The 20,513-nt window shown below is 31.6% G+C and overlaps 1 protein-coding gene and 2 long non-coding RNA genes across 4 annotated transcripts in view; 2 read left to right on the plus strand and 1 right to left on the minus strand.

Moving 5' to 3' along the window:
* LOC115876961 (cyclic AMP response element-binding protein A-like) overlaps positions 1-20,513 on the plus strand; it is a 205,569-nt gene that overhangs the window by 115,530 nt on the left and 69,526 nt on the right. The gene's annotated exons all lie outside the window — the stretch shown is intronic.
* LOC115876963 lies at positions 12,734-14,572 on the plus strand. The gene is made up of 5 exons (XR_004049242.1): positions 12,734-13,361; positions 13,444-13,733; positions 13,798-14,012; positions 14,203-14,370; positions 14,448-14,572. It is a non-coding gene; the product is annotated as an uncharacterized LOC115876963 (long non-coding RNA).
* On the minus strand, positions 15,268-18,898 carry LOC115876962. 2 transcript variants are annotated; one of them, XR_004049241.1, is made up of 5 exons: positions 18,236-18,898; positions 17,804-18,007; positions 17,170-17,246; positions 16,036-16,251; positions 15,268-15,567 (listed from the first exon to the last, which is right to left on the minus strand). It is a non-coding gene; the product is annotated as an uncharacterized LOC115876962 (long non-coding RNA). The 2 variants fall into 2 exon arrangements; XR_004049240.1 differs by having other exon boundaries at positions 15,268-16,251.

The raw sequence follows: 20,513 nt of genomic DNA on the forward strand, positions 1-20,513 counted from the left end.
AGTTTTTATGCTCGCATTAGAGCTTTACTTATTTTTAAGTTTTTATGCTCGCATTAGAGCTTTATTTATTTTTAAGTTTTTGTGCTTGTATTAGAGTTTTATTTGTTTTTAAGTTTTTATGCTCGCATTAGAGCTTTATTTATTTTTAAGTTTTTATGCTCACATTAGAGCTTTACTTATTTTTAAGTTTTTATGCTCGCATTAGAGCTTTACTTATTTTTAAGTTTTATGCTCGCATTAGAGCTCTACTTATTTTTAGGTTTTATGCTCGCATTAGAGCTCTACTTATTTTTAGGTTTTATGCTCGCATTAGAGCTCTACTTATTTTTAGGTTTTATGCTCGCATTAGAGCTCTACTTATTTTTAGGTTTATGCTCGCATTAGAGCTCTACTTATTTTTAGGTTTATGCTCGCATTAGAGCTTTACTTATTTTTAGGTTTTATGCTCGCATTAGAGCTCTACTTATTTTTAGATTTTATGCTCGCATTAGAGCTCTACTTATTTTTAGGTTTATGCTCGCATTAGAGCTCTACTTATTTTTAGGTTTTATGCTCGCATTAGAGCTCTACTTATTTTTAGATTTTATGCTCGCATTAGAGCTCTACTTATTTTTAGGTTTATGCTCGCATTAGAGCTCTACTTATTTTTAGGTTTTATGCTCGCAATAGAGCTCTACTCATTTTTAGGTTTATGCTCGCATTAGAGCTCTACTTATTTTTAGGTTTTATGCTCGCTTTAGAGCTCTACTTATTTTTAGGTTTTATGCTCGCATTAGAGCTCTACTTATTTTTAGGTTTTATGCTCGCAATAGAGCTCTACTTATTTTTAGGTTTATGCTCGCATTAGAGCTCTACTTATTTTTAGGTTTTATTTTTAATAGTAAGTAATAATGAAAATAAGTAAAGTGGGGAAAACCTAATCCACTTTTAAATTGTTGTATTAAGAGTAAATTGTATCTTTAAAAGAACGTTCGTTCATCCTGGCCTTACTCGCATCGCTGCAAATCGATGTCCCTTTTTATGGTTCTAAGGAATAGAATGTTGAAACATACAAAACTTTATATCTACTTAATAATTGTTCGCCTTAAGTGAATCCATAAAGTCAAAGAGTATTTTATATTAGACGTTAGATTTCTTTTTTTTTAATATTAGACGTCACATTATGGCAGATACTGTATTTTGTAGTACCCCAATTGTCAGAATTAATTATTTTTTACAAACTCCTTTGATCTTTGATTATTGCATAGATTTCATTTAGTTTTTGACTGAAAATTTTATTATTATTTTATTTATATTTTTATTATTATTATTATTTATTTATATTTTTATGTAATTATTTTTTTATTATTTAGAAATATTTGTCTGCCAAAAGCTTTCATAAACTGATTTATTTTTCTTTTACTTTTGTTTGCAGTTTTAAATCACACTTCTCCAAATATGAGAATTAAATTCACCTTACTTTTCATACAGTAACCAACCAAGTATATTTTCAATCGATTCATATTTTGACCCTATTTTAATAAGAATAAGTATTAATGAATAATATTTCAATTATTTTTAATACTAAAGATATTTCGTTTTTATTTTTAATTATTATTTTTTTTTTATTTACTATTTTTGCTGAAAAGTTTAGATTCAATTAGACCACCAATCAGAACCCAGTTGAAGAGGATCGGGCCCATAATCCCCTGCAACCAACGATCCTCAATGATCATTATCAAAGCCAAACATTAATTAATTAATATGGGTTGCAGCATTGTAACCCTGTGCTTTTACTGATACGTGTTACTAAAAGTATAAGAACATTTAGTTCTAATTTTTTATACCTTCCTGTAAAATTTAAAATTAATTAAAACTGAAACTTTTGTTAAAACTGGAGATGTTTTTTTTATACAGTCTTAAATATTAAATATCAATTTACTAATAATAGTCAACTTCATGAAAGACTGGTATGGTTTTTCATAATTCCTTGTACGAAATATAGTGTTAGTTGTATGCAGTAATTTGTTTGTAACAGGTTTTTTTATAAGTTATTTTTTTTACCAAAGAACTTTAGTTTTTATCAATATGCTTCGAACCTTTTATTAAACTATCGCAGTTGTTTTTAAAACAAAATATAGAAATATTAGAAATATTGATGATATTCTGATCCTCTTTGTTTAGCACTTACTCGTCAGTTTAGCACTTACTTAGTCATATTTAATTCTTGGTATTTTTAATTAAAAAGAAAATTTTATCCTGTAAACATACAGGGTGCAATTTGAGTGTTTTTGCTTGAACTCTGTTGTGGTTAAATAGGAAATGATATTTACTCAATTGTTTTTAATAAGAAATTATTGAGTTTTGATAAACTATATACAGCAGTCAAATTTGCAACATTCGATGAAAGCTGGAGGCAATGAAATTGATATCTGTACCTAACTATTCATAAGTAATAGACATAAATTATTATTTTGTTTTTTTCTGATACTTTAGTGTTGATGAACACTACAGATTGGAAATTATATTTTAATTTAATTAAATTCGATTTTTTTTTAAATGCATTAAGAATTTTGTTAAATAAATAGTAAGTACAGAGTGAATAATGGTGTGATGACTTGAAAGGATACATATGATGGTTGAAATCAAGTTCCAACTATATAAGTAGTAGGTAGTTGCACAATTTGTTTCTATATAAAAGAAACAGATACTTCATATTCTTCTAAACTTCATATTCCAAATCGCTCAGCAAACTTATCATCTGTAAATTACTCTACTCGCCTGTGCTACCAAAAGAGACACCTTGCTCTCTCTAGGGTTCTAGAATCTTGATAATATCTCCCAATTCATTTATAATTTTATAATTCATAAAGCACTTTAAATATGTCTTCCATGTCACTAAAGCAGATTTCAATAAAAGAGATTAGCGAATAAATCATGGAACAAAATAATAATCATTCAAAAAGTGAAATCATATACTGTTTCCAAAGAGAACATTCAGAATAAACATTTTTTTTTTAGGAAGTAGAATGTTGTAAGGACATTGCGTTCAATGCTAATTTATTTTATTTTTGTTGCAAAACAGTCTGATTTCTTATATTGATAAACTTTTTTTTTTAATTGCTATTGTCTGAAGTTACAGCTTTTCGTATTTCAAATTTCCTATTTCTTGTTATTTATTTTTTTTTGAGGCCGAACAAAAGTAATTATTTAAACTTTGTATTCCTCCGACACTCTATCTTCTGGTAAAATCCTGAAGGGGCTTTACTAAAACCATAACATAAAATATAATCAACACAATACGAAATTCATTAAACGGTTTCTTTTAAACTCCTCTGTATAAATTGTTAAACATACAAAACAATTTTTTTGTGCATACTAATTTCTTTTTACAAATCCAAACAAATATTATTGTGTTATGTAAAAAACTCTGTATGTTTATCGACCTGTGTACGAACATTTTCTGTTGTCAATTATCACCATATTTTTTTTTTTGAAACATATTGGGTAACTCCTTTTATTTTTATTAACAGACTATTTTCCAAGACCGTCCTGAAAATAATAATTAGTCCTTAATTATTTTAAAAAGAACGTTATATCTTTATAAGAAACAGAAATAATTTTGAATCATAAACTTTATTAAAACAATAATTATTTCTAGACTATATCGGTCTATAATGTTTGTAGAGACTTATTTTTGCGATTATTTGTTCACAGTGTAAATTTAAACTTTGGTGATATTTTAAACCTTCATATTGTTTAATTTTATTCACTAGAAATGAATAGCCTTTACAAAATCAATTTAAATAATTTAGACATTAAAAATTTGATTTTGCTTGTATCAAATTTGCAAAGAGATTATGCAAAATATGCTTGTTTTTAATTTTAGTTAAAACATTTTTTTGTTGTACAGGCTGTCCTATATTGATATCACTATCATTAATTGATCTGAACCTTTTATTTTATTTGATTTTTTTACAAATTCAATTTATTGAAATATTAATTTCAATAACGTCTTTAAAATCATAAACAAGCAACTAAAAATTTTATATTCGTAACTATGAAACATAAATTAACAATTAATTGATATCTGTGTACTTATCTTATTCGAATGTATCCTCTGAAGCTATATTTTCTCACTGCTTTAGTGTTTATGTCAACATGGTCAATCAAAAGACTTATTTTACCAAACATGACTTGCAGTTTGCAACTTGCACATCGTAACAGCCTTGTCTTTTCCCATTTTTGAAGTAGGAGTGGATAAGCCAATTTCCAAATGTTCCTTTATGTACTATTATCCTTTTTATTCACTAACACTGCTGGACTTGTTGTTTTATGGTTTTATGTCCTTTTCCAGCAACTTAACTTATGGATTTACACACAACATGGCATATTGGCACTTTTTAAACTCTTGTGGTACTTCTAGTAGCTCTATCCCACTTCTGATATGTAAACAATAGATCTTGTATTTTCAAATAAAACACTGAATTTCCCTCATAACTTCTTTATTACATTTTAGTACTTAGGATTACGACACAAACATGTATATCGTGCGAGCGCACGGTACCGACTGACTGCGGCGGGCGCCTCACTCACCATCTTATCTCCCGTAACATTCTATCGCCTCTGTCATAAAAACCATGCATTATGAATAATACAATCTGACATATACATAAACCATAATTAGTTAATCATAATAATACACTATATAAACAAGGTACTCATAAAAATCATAACACCAGTATCAATTTTGGTCCATATGTCTTGCAATGGACGGCTACTGCTACTTAAATTTCCTTTATCAATCAATTTTTGTTTATTTTTTAAGTGAAACTTCTTTACGCGCGATTGAAGTAAAAATTCAAGGACGTGACACACGACGGCCTTCACACGACATGGCCTTGGCCATTCCTAGACGCACAAGCTAGCGAGAGAAGAAGTGGTAAAAATCGCGCAAACACCTAAAAACATTTGACTTAAAGCTAAGAAAAGCATTATAATAAACTTGATAACCTGGACACCCATATCCTCTGGTTGTGTGCTAGGAAGTAAATTTTCATGCATCTTTTTCTCGTAGCTTCTGAATAACGGTCTAGGTAAAGCATTTAGTTAAGCAACTCGCATTTTCATTGGAGGATATCGTCATATTTATTTCAAACCAATAACGAGAATATTCGTATAATTTAACAAAATTACTGTAAACCACTATAAATATCTTTGAATAGAAAGATAAATCCAAATTGTTGGTTAGGTTCAAAATGTATTTTCTTCTTAAATATATTTAAGCATTAACATTATTAGTCATTTGCATAAAAGTGTGTATTTTGAGTGGTATATATTCCACAAAATTTGCAGGCTATTGAAACAAAAAATGTACCTACAGATTACAGAAATAAAAATTGAAAATAATATTTATATTAAAATAGCATTATATGTCACTTTGTCACACGTATCCTTCAAATCCTCCAATTTAATAGCTGTTAGCTGTTAGTAAGAAGTTTCAAGATGCGTGTCACCAAAAATAAGCACGCTTGTCAACAAGGTTTGCTATCACTGCTGTAAGGCAACATTTGAACATAAAACAAAATATATCTACTCGGTCAGTAGATTTCTGTGTCCCCTTGTGAGCCTTGTGGACGTATTTAGGATGAATACTATTTTATACCTTACTAGCGTGTACCAGCGACTTCGTTCGCGTCGAATTAATAATTTGTAATGGTGATGATAAAGCAAAGCAAGAATTTCCATTAACATACAAACTGGATAAAATTTTCTCACATTTATGTCAGCATGAGTAAAAACAATATGGCGATATTATTATATAACTTGGTAATATTTGAGGGGTAGTTTCATCTCGTTGGAATTTGACTCGTTGGAAAAATCCGTTTGCCAAAAATAAGCTTTTTACGTCAAGCAGTTTAAGCAGAATCGTGGTTAAGAAATTACCCAACCTTTTCGAATGCCCTGTATGATTTTTTAAAAAATTTCAAAATATGTAAAAACAAATAAATTATGTGTACCCAAGCGTTTTCCCGAAAGACTAACCGTTTTTTAAATATCAAATATTGTAATATTTGAGGGGCGTTTTCACCCTCTTGGAATTTGAGATTCGAGAAACCCCTCCTTATCAAACCTCTACACCCCACAGTCAATCCGTTTACCAAAAATCAGCTTTAAACGTCAAGCAGTTTAAGCAGAATCGTGATTACTCAATGGTCATATTTTATGAAACACCCTGTATAAATTTATAAAAAAATCTTAAAATATGTAAAACAACAAAATAAAATATACGTGTATAAGAGTTTTTCCTAAAAACTCGCCGGTTTTTAAATAAAAAATATTTTAATATTTGAGGGATAGTTTCACCCCCTTAGAATTCGAGTTTCGAAAAATCCCTTCTTATCGAACCTATACACCCTAAAGTCAATCTGTTTTCCGAAAATCGGCTTTTTACGTCAAGCGCTTTAAGCAGGATCATGATTAATCAATGACCAAATTTTTCGAAACACCCTGTATACATTTTTAAAAAATCTTAAAATATGTAAAAAAACAAAATAAAATATACGTGTTTAAGCGTTTTTTCGGAAACTTGACCGTTTTTGAAATAAAAAATATTGTAATATTTGAGGGGTGGTTTCACCCTTTTGGAACTGGAATTTCAAAAAATCCCTTCTTATCGAACCTCTACACCCTAGAATCAACCTGTATGCCAAAAGTGAGCTTCTTAGGTTGAGTGGTTTGAGCAGGATCGTGATTAATCAGTATGTCAGTCACTTAAGGATTTTATATATTAGTATAGATTACCTTTTCAACTATTCATTATTTTATAGTAAATATATTTGAGAAGGGTTTAAAGGACGACAATTAAAGTACACGTTTAAAACAAAAATAAAAAATTAAATAATTTGAATAAAGTGCGGCTCTGTGTCCTGACTCGTACCCTTCTTTTATTGTTTAAAAATATACCATCTTTGACTAATTTAGCTTATATTTTACCGCCTTGAGAGAAAAAGTTCCGCCATGAAGGCTATACCAAGCTATACTAATTTAACATTATATTCTTCAATTTCATTTGCTATATATTCTTTTATCACTTCGAGGATTATAGGCCATTTCTAGGTACTAACTTCATGCAAAAACAATGCAAAGTAAAAACATGTTTTTATTATTATTGTATAATTTATTCTTAGTAGTACCAATTTTATACCATTGTTTAGTAAATCCGTGTACATCATCTCGATATCCGTACTATAGAACAGCAAATAACGCCAATGCATTCTGCCCGTCCTTCTATTAACATAAATATTATTGTTGTCTGTGAGAGGTCGCATACATACAACCGGCTTTTTAACCATTCTCGATTATTGCTAAGTGTGTGTCTAATTCCTATTGGACGAGTGTAAATTCAATTAGTTAAAACAGTAAATACCACTTGATTTCAGTTCTGGCTACCGCAGTGGGAGGAGGCTTCGTTTAGTGGGCAAAAATAGTATTTATTAGAAAACACGTGCTAATAAATTTAGAGGTTTATCATTTGGAAAACACGTCGTGACTTTTAGGACGTTTTTTAAAATATTAAAATAGTTTTTTCTTGATAAACATATTTTGTTGAAAAGTTGTAGCAAAAAACGTAATTATGATCAACAATGTTACGTTCGGTATACATACAGAGTGGCCCATTAGCGCGAGGAAGTCCAATATCTTCGTCGTTGTTGTCAAAGATATATGAAAAAGGTTTTATACAGATGTCGCATAGTCTATAAAGTGGCATATCCAAAAAATATTTTGTTGTATACAGGATGTCACAAAAAATGTTATGATAAGTTTTAAGTTTTTTTAAATTGCACCCCCCATTTTTGTAGATAATGGGATTCGGCATAAAATTCTGCATATAGTACACGATTTTTATTTAAAGCACTATGCGGTGTTGCCATTATATGCTATTTATATTACTAATACCGGGTGCGTCTCAAAAGTGGCTCACCCCTATAACATTCTTTCACATAAAAAAACGAGATTTGGTATGTTAGTATATGACATAAATTAGGATTGATTGGCGTATTCAATTTTCTTCGGCCACTTCCTGTTTCACCGGAAATTACTACAACTTTTGATTTTTAAATGGCACCCTCGGTACTTTTTTACTTTATTCGGTAGAAAATGACATTCTTAATAGAATAACATATCATCCTGCATCCTAATATCATATATGAACTTTTCTCGCTTAATAAAAAATCGTATTTTAAAATTCAATCTAGAGTGCCATGGCTATGCTAAAAACACTAATTCTTAATCAAGGAGCCTTGGAAAAATAGATTTGATCGTCTAATGTTTTAGTGTCTTGTCCTGGCCAGTTAGAAAATGCTCAATTCGTATTTTTAATCATATCTTATTTTTTTCAAATGGGACGAGGGTGGCTTATTAGCATATTTGGAAAAAGCATTTTTTAAAAATAATTTGATACCTACCTAACCAACTTGGTAATTCGAGTTAAATTTTAGTTACGAACCGCAAGTTATAATTTCAAATAAATCATATGCGAAAATATCAAAAGTTGACATATGATATGTCATTCTATTCAGAGTGTTATTTTCTATCGAATAACGTAAAAAAATACTGAGGATGCCATTTGAAAATCAAAATTTGTAGTCATTTCCGGTGAAACAGGAAGTGGCCGAAAACAATTGAATACGTTAATCAATAATAATTTGTGTCATATACTAACATACCAAATCTCCTTTTTTGACTGAAAAAATAAAAAAGTTATAGGAGTGAGTCACTTTTGAGACGCACCCGGTATATTACTTCATAGTGATTAGTGATTGACAATATTATTTAGAGAAATTACATGTTTTCTATATGCCATTTTTAAAATAAATTGAAAATATCTGATTTATTTAGCCTACATTTTGAGAACCCAGAGGACAATCAGCCTCAATCGGCATACAGCAAATGCGACGCCCTGTGTTACCACACGGATAAGAAGGCACACACTTAACTTTATAAGATAATCTGCATTTTAGTTTAGTTGAAAATAACTGTAAAAATGCACCGTATGATCGAAAAAAAACAGCGTCCAGTTGGCTTGGAAATGACAATCGATGACACTCTCTATATAATTTTACACATAGAATGACAGGGATCTTCATTTCAAAACCATCGCTGACAACATTTTTTCTCGATCGGATTGCATTATTGTGTGTCAAAAAAAACACAGTGCGTTTTTCCAGAATCATTAGTAATGTCAGTAATATAATGTAAATTAATTCTCGTAGTTTTTTGTGTAGAAAATTAACACACACACATTCAAGATGTGAATGACATTGGTGGTGGCATATTTACAAGACTTCGATTATCTTCTGTGACTTCAACCGACCGTCAAGAAATTACAAAAAGTTTACAAAATTTACTTTTTTAATTTCCTTTTCTTATTTCCCTTCAGTGTTTTTACAGAAAATATACCTGGGCGTGTATTTAAGAGACCCCCGGTATATTTGGTCGTACAATTCTTATCACAAACGAATTAGTGACCTAAAAAATCAAAAGTTTTTTTTGTCGAAATTTAGTGTCTAATAAACTGGTCCATAGCATTTCGGATAAGTAAAAGTTTTTAAGATCGCTTAAATGTCAATACAATCAAGCATGGAATGAATCATGTATTTTATGTAGGTTGTACGTATGAGTACGTTATAATCTCTGTTCACTATCTATATAGGACAGATATTTAGTAAGCATTACTTTTATATGGTATACAAAACTTTCATCTTACGTTTTATTATTCTTGTGATAGAGGTAATTAAAGAACTGTAGATACTAAAATAATTAATATGCATGTATTGTCAAATGAGGATCTATGTTACACAACCCACACAAAAATTATAAATTATACAGGAAAGAATATTACAGTTAATAATACATTGTGCATTTTTTATAAAAAAAAATATATTTCTTTATATTATTTTGACCCACTGCATGAACACTGTCTTCATTTAACATACAAACTGCCTTTCTTAAGAAATGTCACGGCCTGCTTAACGATATCACAGTTGCAGCAGATAAAACCATCGTCGGAATTTATACAAGATTTGAATTCGGTAAAACCAAACTATTAATAGTTAATGACTTGCTTATCTTTAATCTTTCTAACTTTTAACTTACTATTCGGATTAATTACACACTATAATTATTTTAAAAAACGTAAAAATATGATTACCAGAATTATTTGTTGTATTTTGCACAGGTATGTACAGAATTGGTCAAATTGGACGCTTTTAAAGCGAAACACCCTTTTCTATAGAGACGAAATGTAGAATGTAAAATGAGTAAGAGGGGGGTTAGTCACTGCGACCTTAAAGATCTATGGTGCCCTCACACAGTCTATAACCCATCATACCCCTGTTGTAGAGGGGACAGGGTATTTCCCATCCTCCTCTGACAACAGTTCTTCCTCCGAGGGTACACACCCTTCCACGGTTGGAGTTTGGCCCTCCGTGCCGCCCTTCACAGTCGAGGAGCTTGCCTCCGGCTGAGGAACCCGTGAGGTGGAGGCTGGAGGATCTGTCTCCATTTTCTCCACCTCTTTAACTTGGTCTCCCCTTAGACCTGATACCTGTGTTGTCCAGTTTCTATAATAGAGGATATGTCCATCGTTCTCTATTGCCTCTTTGGTCAATTGATAAATACAATATTTGGTCATTTGAGGTCAATTCCTATTGTAGGAACCTGACCATGACCCTCCTCCCTCGAGTTGATGACTCGCCAACTCGATGTTCTTACATTGAAGTTCTGACCCTGGATAAGGCTCAGCAGGTAGGTGGTGTCTTTCACCTTGCTCCTCTGGCCGCCCCTTTAGAGATGTTTTCTCCCTTCACTGCAACCAGTTCCGGCCCTTGCCAATTTTTAAGTTTAGGTGCGATTTTCACTAACAATTTCGCCGACTCTTGAGATACACAATCTATGAGGATCATGCCCACCCGAAAGTGTATCCCCGCAAAACACAGCTGACCCACATTTTGTAGATCGTTGTGTTGCGATCCAATCGCCACTACTTCGTCCAGTATAGCATCTTCTAGAGACGTTTGCTGGTCGGTGGTCAGAGTAACCTCTGGGAAATCCTTTGGCAGCACCGCCATTTTCACTTGTCCAGCAATAGCGACAAAGCTGGTGATACGTCCCTGCTTGCCTCCCAGTGTTGGACGGCTTTCCATCCTGGCTTTTTTCCTCCTTGCCGGAGAAGAGGTTAGAGGTTCTCGATCCCTCTCTTATCCTTTGATGGAGATGAGTCAGGTTGTTTCTTGGCTTCTTTACTCTTTTTCGGAGGGGTGTTTTCGCTTTTGCTTCCTCTGGAGCAAGTCCTTCGTGGAGCAGTCGGAGGTATCTCCGTGCTTCTGCTCCGCTAAGACCTACTCTCAGAGGATCGTCTAGCCCGCCTGGGTGACCCAGGCCGGGTAGACAAAACGGTAGCTTGTGTCACTTATTGGGTCTAGAGGTAGGCTCCCGACCCTTGTTAGAGAAGGTGGTAGCTTGTGTGCCACTTGTAGAGGATGATCCCAAGCAAGTGTCAGCTGCCCCTTTTGTAGTTTCCTTTGGATTTGGTCCCTTGGAACTTTCATTTGTAATGTTCTCAGTGTCGCTATGAGGCTTCCCCACAGCTTCACCGGTGGTGTTTTTAGTACTAGATCTCATAGTGTTCCCACGAGTCGCTAGGGATAGTCGGTCCACTTCTACAGAGCCCCGCATGAAGAAGTAGGGGTAAATACAATGGGGTGCCCCCTGATGCCCCAAGGTTGAGGCCAGTAATGGCTAGTCCTCTATCTAGCCACGCATCCCTTTGACCTGGTCCCGCCATCTTGGTTTTAGGTTTTTGGCGAGGTTGTCTTCTCTTGGTCCAAGCGTTTAAGCCAAGACCCCCCACACCCTCTACCCGCAAGACATGACCACAGTCAATAGAGGGTGTCTGGCATGACGGACAGGGGACAGGGGTAGCCCCGTCCGGCATCGTTATATGTCTTGGTGCAATTCCCTGGCCACGACACTACAGCCAGGAACAAGACGATGAGTGAGATGCTTAATAGACCAAGCCAAGCGCTAGGAGGATCCCCCCAGCACCTGACCAGGAGCTTCCCCACCAACGACAAGGTCTTGCATCTCCTAGGGGAAAGAGACGAAAACTAATATTACTATCTGAAGCTCCATTTTTATCTAAAACATAATAGTTAATAACGCTTATCAATATCTGTTACCGTTTCGGAGTTACAGGGTGTTTTTCAAAAATTAACATTTCAAAAATATAGCATACTTGATATTTTGCTCGATTCCTTTTTTGAGATATATAGTTTTTAAAAATTCGACCCCCTTGATTAAGTACTACACATTTAAACTATATCTAATAACAATAAAAATTAATAGCAAACCAATGAGAATTTGCTACAGGTGTTCGACATCGTCTTCAGTTATGGACAGACGGGACCGTTTTTGAACATTTCTCGCGGAATTCATTAACTCAATGGGGGTGACAGATATCCTCGTATAACCGCTAAGTACTTCTAATTCTTGTCTAGATTATACCGGCAATTTAAAAATAGAACCTTTATTCTTCTGCAAAGATAAAAATCCACTAAGGATTACAAGAATTACGGCGGCCCCGGCGGCCAACGGTTGGGATCAAAGACATCTAAATATAGGTAGACAGAACACTCCATTCATAAAACTCAATTTTTTAGAATCATACATGGTTTGACACTTTTATGAGAGTTAAAAAGAGATGGGTACATAAATATGACAACACGGTTGAGTTTCGTCTATCTTGCTGTCATTTCGCTCCATCAGTGGCGTGACGGTGGTGTGGTGTTTTTTATCCAAAATTGTAAAAAAAGTTTATTTTGTGTATTTTAATTTAAATTTTAATTTGTAATATACGTGGTAATATCGATAATATACAATGTAGGGGCGTTTGCACCAAGTTTTTTAAGCAAAACTTAACATTATGTTTAGCTTATTTTCTTGAACTATGCTTTAATCTAACTTGAATTTATATTTAAATTAAGCGGTCAAATTTCCAGGCTAGTGGCCACTTAACCTGACTAAGGCACAAAAAATTTGTTTTACGAGGAAGTATAATTATTTTTATTATATTCCTTTGAGAAAGCTAAAAAGTGTATTATGATACCTCTACGTAAGTTCGATGATTACTTTTGATATCTTAGAGACGTCGATCAGTAGGTATATTCATTGAAAATGGATTTCCTCAAGAGTGGATGTAAGGAAAAATCATATTTCCAAGAAATGAACCTCCTTAAGTCTTTAGGACAGAGACTTTTAAATGACACTGTAATATATATCCTCGGTTTAATTGAACAAAATCTAGAATATCAATATGAGAGGTAAGTTGGAATTCTAGTAAATCTAATGTAAGATAAATTAATTATATTTATACTTTGAACCATCTTTCTTTACTATTTCCAGAAACAACAGCAAAAGTGTTTTAAATCAACTCTTGTGTATATTAAGATTCTACACTTCAGGGGCTATGTCCAGTCTACAGCTTTTTTTATGGGCATGTATGTTTGTTTCTACCACTTCTCGTATTATGTTACAAAAGTATCCCATGAACTTCCACTGCTTTACCCTCAGTTCATAAAAATGCCTGAATAAGAAACTCTAGTTTTAGAGCAGGAACAATTTTATAGTATATTTGGGTTTCCTTGGATTATAGGGATAGTTGATGGAACACAATGTAAGAAAACATTCACCTGGTAAGTACCTATATGTTATATTTTCTTCAATATTTATCAGCACAAGATTTCTTATACTTTACAGGGGGTAATGATGGAGAGGTATTTAGAAATAGAAAAGCATTATTTTCCCCAACATTTAAATTACTGGAAATGCTAGTCTTAAAACTATAGACAATAGACATGATTGCTTGTTGGCACGGGTCTGTGCATGAAGCCACCATTTTTTGGATATTAAGGACGTATTAAGGACCCGCTTGGAGACTCAAAAATGTGACTTTTCAAATTAAATCCTGCTTGGTTAGTGGTCCATATATTTACTTATTGTTAGATCATTTATATAAAATATATTCCTTAAATATTTGAGTAGGTATTCAATTTAGAAATATATTACGAATAAGATGAATTGAAAGAAATTTTTTAAAATTAAATGTGAAAATATTCAAAGGGTTCATATACTCTATTAAATTATTTTATTATCTGTTATAAGGTGATAGTGCATATGCATTGAGGGGATATATGCAGAAAGAGAGCTGAAGAACTGTATTACTGAAGAAATGTTTCAGAATTATCGGAATATGGAAACGCCACTTTCCAATATGTTTTATGGTATAAGACCAAAATTGCAAACCACAATGTCAGTTATTGTTGCACAACAGTGAGTTAAGAAAAATATTATCTGTTTAATTATAGAACACAATTTAAAAATTTTAATGTATGTACTTAAATTTTTAGATTTTGTTGTTTCAATGTGCTACACAATACAGCCAGAATGATACCTGAACAAGAGCTGCCGCCGTTAGATGAAATAAATATGGACCAAATTAATAAGAAGAGAAATAATAAATTATTTTGAAAGATTAGGGCAATATTTTTTTAACTTATTCTAAACATGTTTTTATGTTGCTAATGTTGCTGTTGTTTTTTTGTTTTTGAGTATTAATTTCTATAAAATATCATTATTAAATGTCTTTTATTCAGAAATAACATACATTACAGTTTTTACATTACAATATAAACAATAATTAAAATTATTAAATAAGTTCTCTTTAAGAACTTCACTGTTCTTTTTTTATTTCAATGTCTACAAGCAACCCTTTTTTTCTTTAGCTTATGTTCTTCTCTGTTTTGACTACTACTACTTTGAATTTTGTCCATCTCCATATTACAAAAGAACAGCCTTTTGTCTAGTAAATTACTATCTTCCCTTTTCTTCAGTTTCTTTGTAACCATCAGTATTGTTTTGAGACTGAAAAATATCTAATTATATTGAATTCTCTTAAAAGTAATAAAAATTCAAAAACACAATGAAAGGTTAGTACTTACAATACCAGTACTCCCTATTAGTTTTAGACAATCTATCACCATCGTATGTTTTTTAATCCCACAATGCTCTTCTCATTTTTACATTAATTGAATATATTATTATCTTCCGTTTTTGTTTTTGTATATGTAGACCTCCACCAGTTAGTTAAAATATATTTTAATAATTGCCTTTCTTTTACATAGATTTAAACATATGTTGTAAGCTGTTTTTCTTTTTGCGACTCTATGATTGGCCTTTCTTTTAAAGTAAGTCCAATAATATACAATTAAATTATTTCAAAATTACTAAAAAGTATGTTGTTCTTATATTTTGATAATTTTTTATATGAATATTTTGTAAATCCATTCTGAGAGTTAAAAATATCAAAAATATTGGGCCAGTTTATGTATCCTTTATAAAATTCTATGTTTTCGGTGAATAAAATTACAATGTTAAAGCAAAGGATAGTAGCAGAGGATTGGATTTTTGTGTGGCAGGTCCTTTTAACATTCTTTCAAAAATACTTTGTGCTGGCCCAGCTAGGGAAGCCTAAAAAAACATATATTATCTCTGTTAATATTATACCTCTATAATATTATTATTAGTCTTTTTTAGACACATCCAAATTCACTAAAGGGTTTTAAAATTTAGACCTGGCCTTGTCATGGAAATTAGAACCTTCCATTAATCGTATTTATGCCACTGTCATATGGATTAGTATATCATTCACAAAATTAAACCAGAACCAACTTTAAAACTTGTTAATGAATCTTGGCAGATTTTGGCATAATGGCTTTAGGACTAAAGTAATAAATGGCTGATAACTTTACATTATTAGAGTTCCCCTCCGCCACTCAGATATATACATATATAGTGCGTCCAAGATAACAATTATAAGCATTGAAATCTCAGAAAGGTAAGAGATACAGGGTCAATTAGAAATTGCTTTTAGCGATTTTTGTTTTTTTGGATCTTCACATAATAACCATTATGTTTTTAAAATGTCACCCTGCATACCTATATTTATACCCTTATGGTCAATTCAGATGATTCACTTATCAAAGATTTTTCTTTTAAGTAATCAATTAATTGATGCATTGATGTTATTTTATTTTTCAATCTTCTTAGACCCATTTGTAAAGTATATATTTTTCATTTTCTTTGTTCCCAAATTTTTATGAGACTTAAATTTCTACATAATATCATTATTATACCTCATTAACATACTTCTTTCTGAAATTAAATATCTTTTGCACAATTTTACTTGAGATACAGGGTGGCGCCTCTCATATGCTACCAAGGAGTACGACAGTTTGTATTGAAATTAAATTTTGGGGGCATATGTAGGTTAATTTAGAGAATTTAAACATATAAATGTATAAAATATGTGCTTTTTAAAAATAGAGAGTTCTACAGGGTGTCACCAAAAAAGTTACACAACAAAGTTTTGTTTTTTTGTAATGTAAATTTGTTTTTTTTTGCAAAGTTTTGTTTTTGTAATATTTGATTTTTGGATTCTATGAGAAAAATAAAGGTGAATTTCATTATTGGACTAAAATGTAAGGTTTTTAACATATTTAAAATTTTGTACTTGAAATCAGATTACAACAGGACTTAAACAGTTATACAGGGGTGACAAAATTAATATTGAATATTGACCACTTTTAAAAGCAAGTTTCTCTTTTATTTCAAATGGAACACGCAGAATACTATTCTGATCTTTTAATTGTAGTGTGCATTCATCAATTAATAGAATGCTTAAATGTCAAATGTATGAATGTGTAAAGTACCATTTAGGTAGCTCTTACTGAAATTTAAAGTTTATTCATTATTTTCACCAAATGTGATATGACAAGCCTTACATTTTAGTATTTTAGACATATGCTTCTTTAATGAAACTCACCTTTATTTCTTTCCTAGAATCCGAAAATCAATTATGTAATTTATAAGGTGTTCCATTACAAAAAAAAACTTTGATGCGTAACTTTTTCTGGGGACACCCCGCAGAACTCTTGATATTTCTGTAAAACGCTTTCTATTATCCTACATATGCTTCCAAAATTACATTTCAATATAAACCACTATTCTCTTTGGAGCCTCCGCGTCGTATGAGAGGCGCCACCCTGTATATAATGTACAGATAATTTTTACCTTTTTCTGATAGGACTTCTTGAGCCAATAAATATCCAACTATTGAAAGATCAGAAAATGAGAATTATCTTACTATGCTGTAAACAAAAAAAAACATTAATAATTAATTTTTCAATAAAAATAACTATATTTTTTGTTCTTTAAATTTTTCGTAAATACTAATAATTTCCTTCTAATGGTATTATTAAATTTATCATGGGAAGTTTAAACAAGAAGGTTTTTTAGTGCAAAGAGCAAAAGCTCATGCATATAAAATATATGTATGTAAACAATATTAAAATACCATATGATCGAAAAAAAATGGCGTCCAGTTGGCTGGGAAATGACGATCGATGACATTTCCCATATAAATTTACATATAAAATGACAGCGATCTTCATTTCATAGCCATCGCTGACGCCGTTTTTTCTCGATCATACGGTACATGTATAAAATATATTTTATCAATGCTCTTACAAATTTAAGGGGCCAGCCAAGGAACAAGCCAAACTGCCAGTCCCTCAGCTGGTCTGGAGGCTCATTTACGTAAAATATTTTTTGGGTGGAGTGCGAACTAGAAGAAAACCTAGCCTAAATAATACTAATATTGTTACAATACTTTGTAACTGATAAAATGTATTTCACTGCTTTTTACCTGCATGATAAGGCCCCAGCAAAAATGGTAGTATCTATTTGAGGCTCAGCATTTGGTCTTATTTGCCTTCAACCAGTTTATTCGGTGATCATAATATCGCTCTTATCAAACTTATCAGAACAAATTTGATTGCACACTTTTGATTGATTTTCCAAATTCTAGAGTGAAATGCTTCGCTGTCTACGCTCAGTATTTACAGTAAAGCTACAAAAATACTATTGGTTACATATGCAACACATACATAATATATATAAAGTATAATAAACCTAATTGATAAAATATGTAAAATAAAAATATGTGGTAAAAAAGGCAAAATTAACCTAAAGGAAAAATCTAGGTTTATACATATATATAGTTATTTTATTATTTTTTTAATTTGAGTGTAGGACAGACTTATATCTTTATAATAAATAAATAATAGATCAATCTTACCTATAATATATGTTACGGTTAATATCTAAAACCTGCTAATAATAACTAGAGCTCAAATATACCATGTAGATCGTAAAAACAGTTTTCTTTCAACATTAGGGGAAGAATTACACAATAGCTAAAGTCTGAAGCTCTGGTCTGAAGTAATTGTAAAAATGGTGATGGTACCTTTTATGTACGCCGCCAATCTTAAAGTTATTGATGTAAATTTGATTGATATTCTACAAATAATGTATTAACTGTTTAAGTACGGATACTCGGCTAAATGTTTGAGATCACTTCATTATTTATTTTTTGACAAAATTTGAGGTTAGAATATACCTTTTGCTCGCGTCTGCGCGTATGGCTGGCGGTAACAATGAAATATTGAAAATCTGGATTTTATTTTATTTATATTTTCCTATTAATTTTGAAAAATAGCGATAGCAATTTTGATATTCAAATTTCAGGTATTAACTACCTATAATAGCTGTTTTATTGGTACAGATATTAGCCATAACATCCACAATTTTTAAAACATTTATAGCGGTTTCGAATGTGTGTGTAATTCTAATTTCACAATCGAAAACGCTATCTAATAACAAAATATACGCATTTTTGTAATAATCTACGTATAGTTCTAAATAGTAGAGACGCCACTGTTAAAGCTAGAAAGACGTAATGTTACTTACCGCCGAAATATCAATCCAGGGGTAGAATAATCCACCTTTTTACAAATTATGCACTTGCGAACCACCGTAGATAGTTAAAATACTACTTTGAACAGTTTTCTTCGCAAAAACGCAATAATTGCTTGAAAACCTGTTAAAACCAAAAAAATTCACAACCATAAAGGAAATCTCGCAACAACGGCCTGTAAAACATTTGATGAATGAAACCGTCAAAAATCAGCGTAATTCCTACAGATTCCTACAATTTGTAGTAAAATCTCAACCACAACGATGCCAAGCGTTGCCACAGTAACTTCCCTAATATATTTTGATATAATAATTTAAACAGAAAAAGTAATTTCTAAAGATAATTTCAAAGGTATAATCTATGTATTTTAATTAAAATTATATACCTACACAAATATTTAGTTTAACGTATCTATCGTACCCAAAAAACATTAATAAGAATAATAACATTTTTAACAACAATACTACAATCTATAGGCGCAAGGGAAATCTGTCATCATCGATTTTTGTGCAACACGGTTCGTGATCGCGGTAAAATGTAAGTTGTTTTGTCTCCCTTTATTTAGATGTCTTTGGTTGGGATCTTGGTAGCTATTCAATTATTTTCGAAATTGGCTGCAAAAATTTGCCGATAACTTCAGCGTTCTGTAGCAGTGCCTCGTTTTGCTGGAAAAATAGGTTTTCGTGTGCCATTAGTGGCAGATCATCAATAAGGAGTCCAAATCATACTAGTTAAAAGTGACGAACTTTTAAAAATTCTGTATTTCGAAGGGAACTATAACACAATATCAAGTGTGCTATTTTTTTGGAAAGGCAATTTTAAGTTCTTTTCACTTAATTAAAAATATACAGGGTGTTCCAAATAAAAAATAAATTTTTCTGTTGATAACTCTTAAATTATTATTTTTAAAAAGTTACACTTAAACCATTATATTTTACGTAAAAAATGCCATGGAAATGTTTTCACAAAAATATAAAATATTCCTGCACGTCACTGGTTTATTCAAATCATGGACTTATATACACCATATTGTAGCTAGAATAGTCTGTAACTAGAATTTGTTTAATAAAGTTAACGGTACATATATTTAACAGAAACTAAAAAATTGTGCTTTTAGGGGTGGTTTTGGGGTGGTTTGCACAGTAGTTAATCAGGGCCATAATGGTGATAACTGGTAACTAACTACAAAAACTCAGCTTTAGGAGATTTTTTCCCACAAAGCTCCTTAATTATCATGGATTATTAAATCACATATCGTTTTGAAAAGAACTAATTTTAAATATTAAGTCAGCTTTCAAAAAATTACTTAAAATCAAATGACTTAAGTCATTAAAATGATTGAAATCAAAAAAACACTTCAGCTTTCTGTGAGCTTGCAGCGCTAGTAATGTTTAACTCTTATTATAACATATAAAAAAAACCTTAATCGCTTTACTTGCTTTCTGTGTGGCCGTGGGCTAAGAGTTTTTCGCCAAACAATTCAAACTAATAAAGTAAATGAAATTAAATGACAATAAAGCAGTAAGAATAAAAGACAATTTAATTTCTTCTGCATGAAACAAGAAAGAGACCATAGAAGTTAGCAGACAATTATGTCTGG

This window comes from Sitophilus oryzae, unplaced genomic scaffold (assembly GCF_002938485.1).
Source record: "Sitophilus oryzae breed Bouriz unplaced genomic scaffold, Soryzae_2.0 scaffold_1441_pilon_pilon, whole genome shotgun sequence".
In the NCBI taxonomy this organism is placed as follows: Eukaryota; Metazoa; Arthropoda; class Insecta; order Coleoptera; family Curculionidae; genus Sitophilus; species Sitophilus oryzae.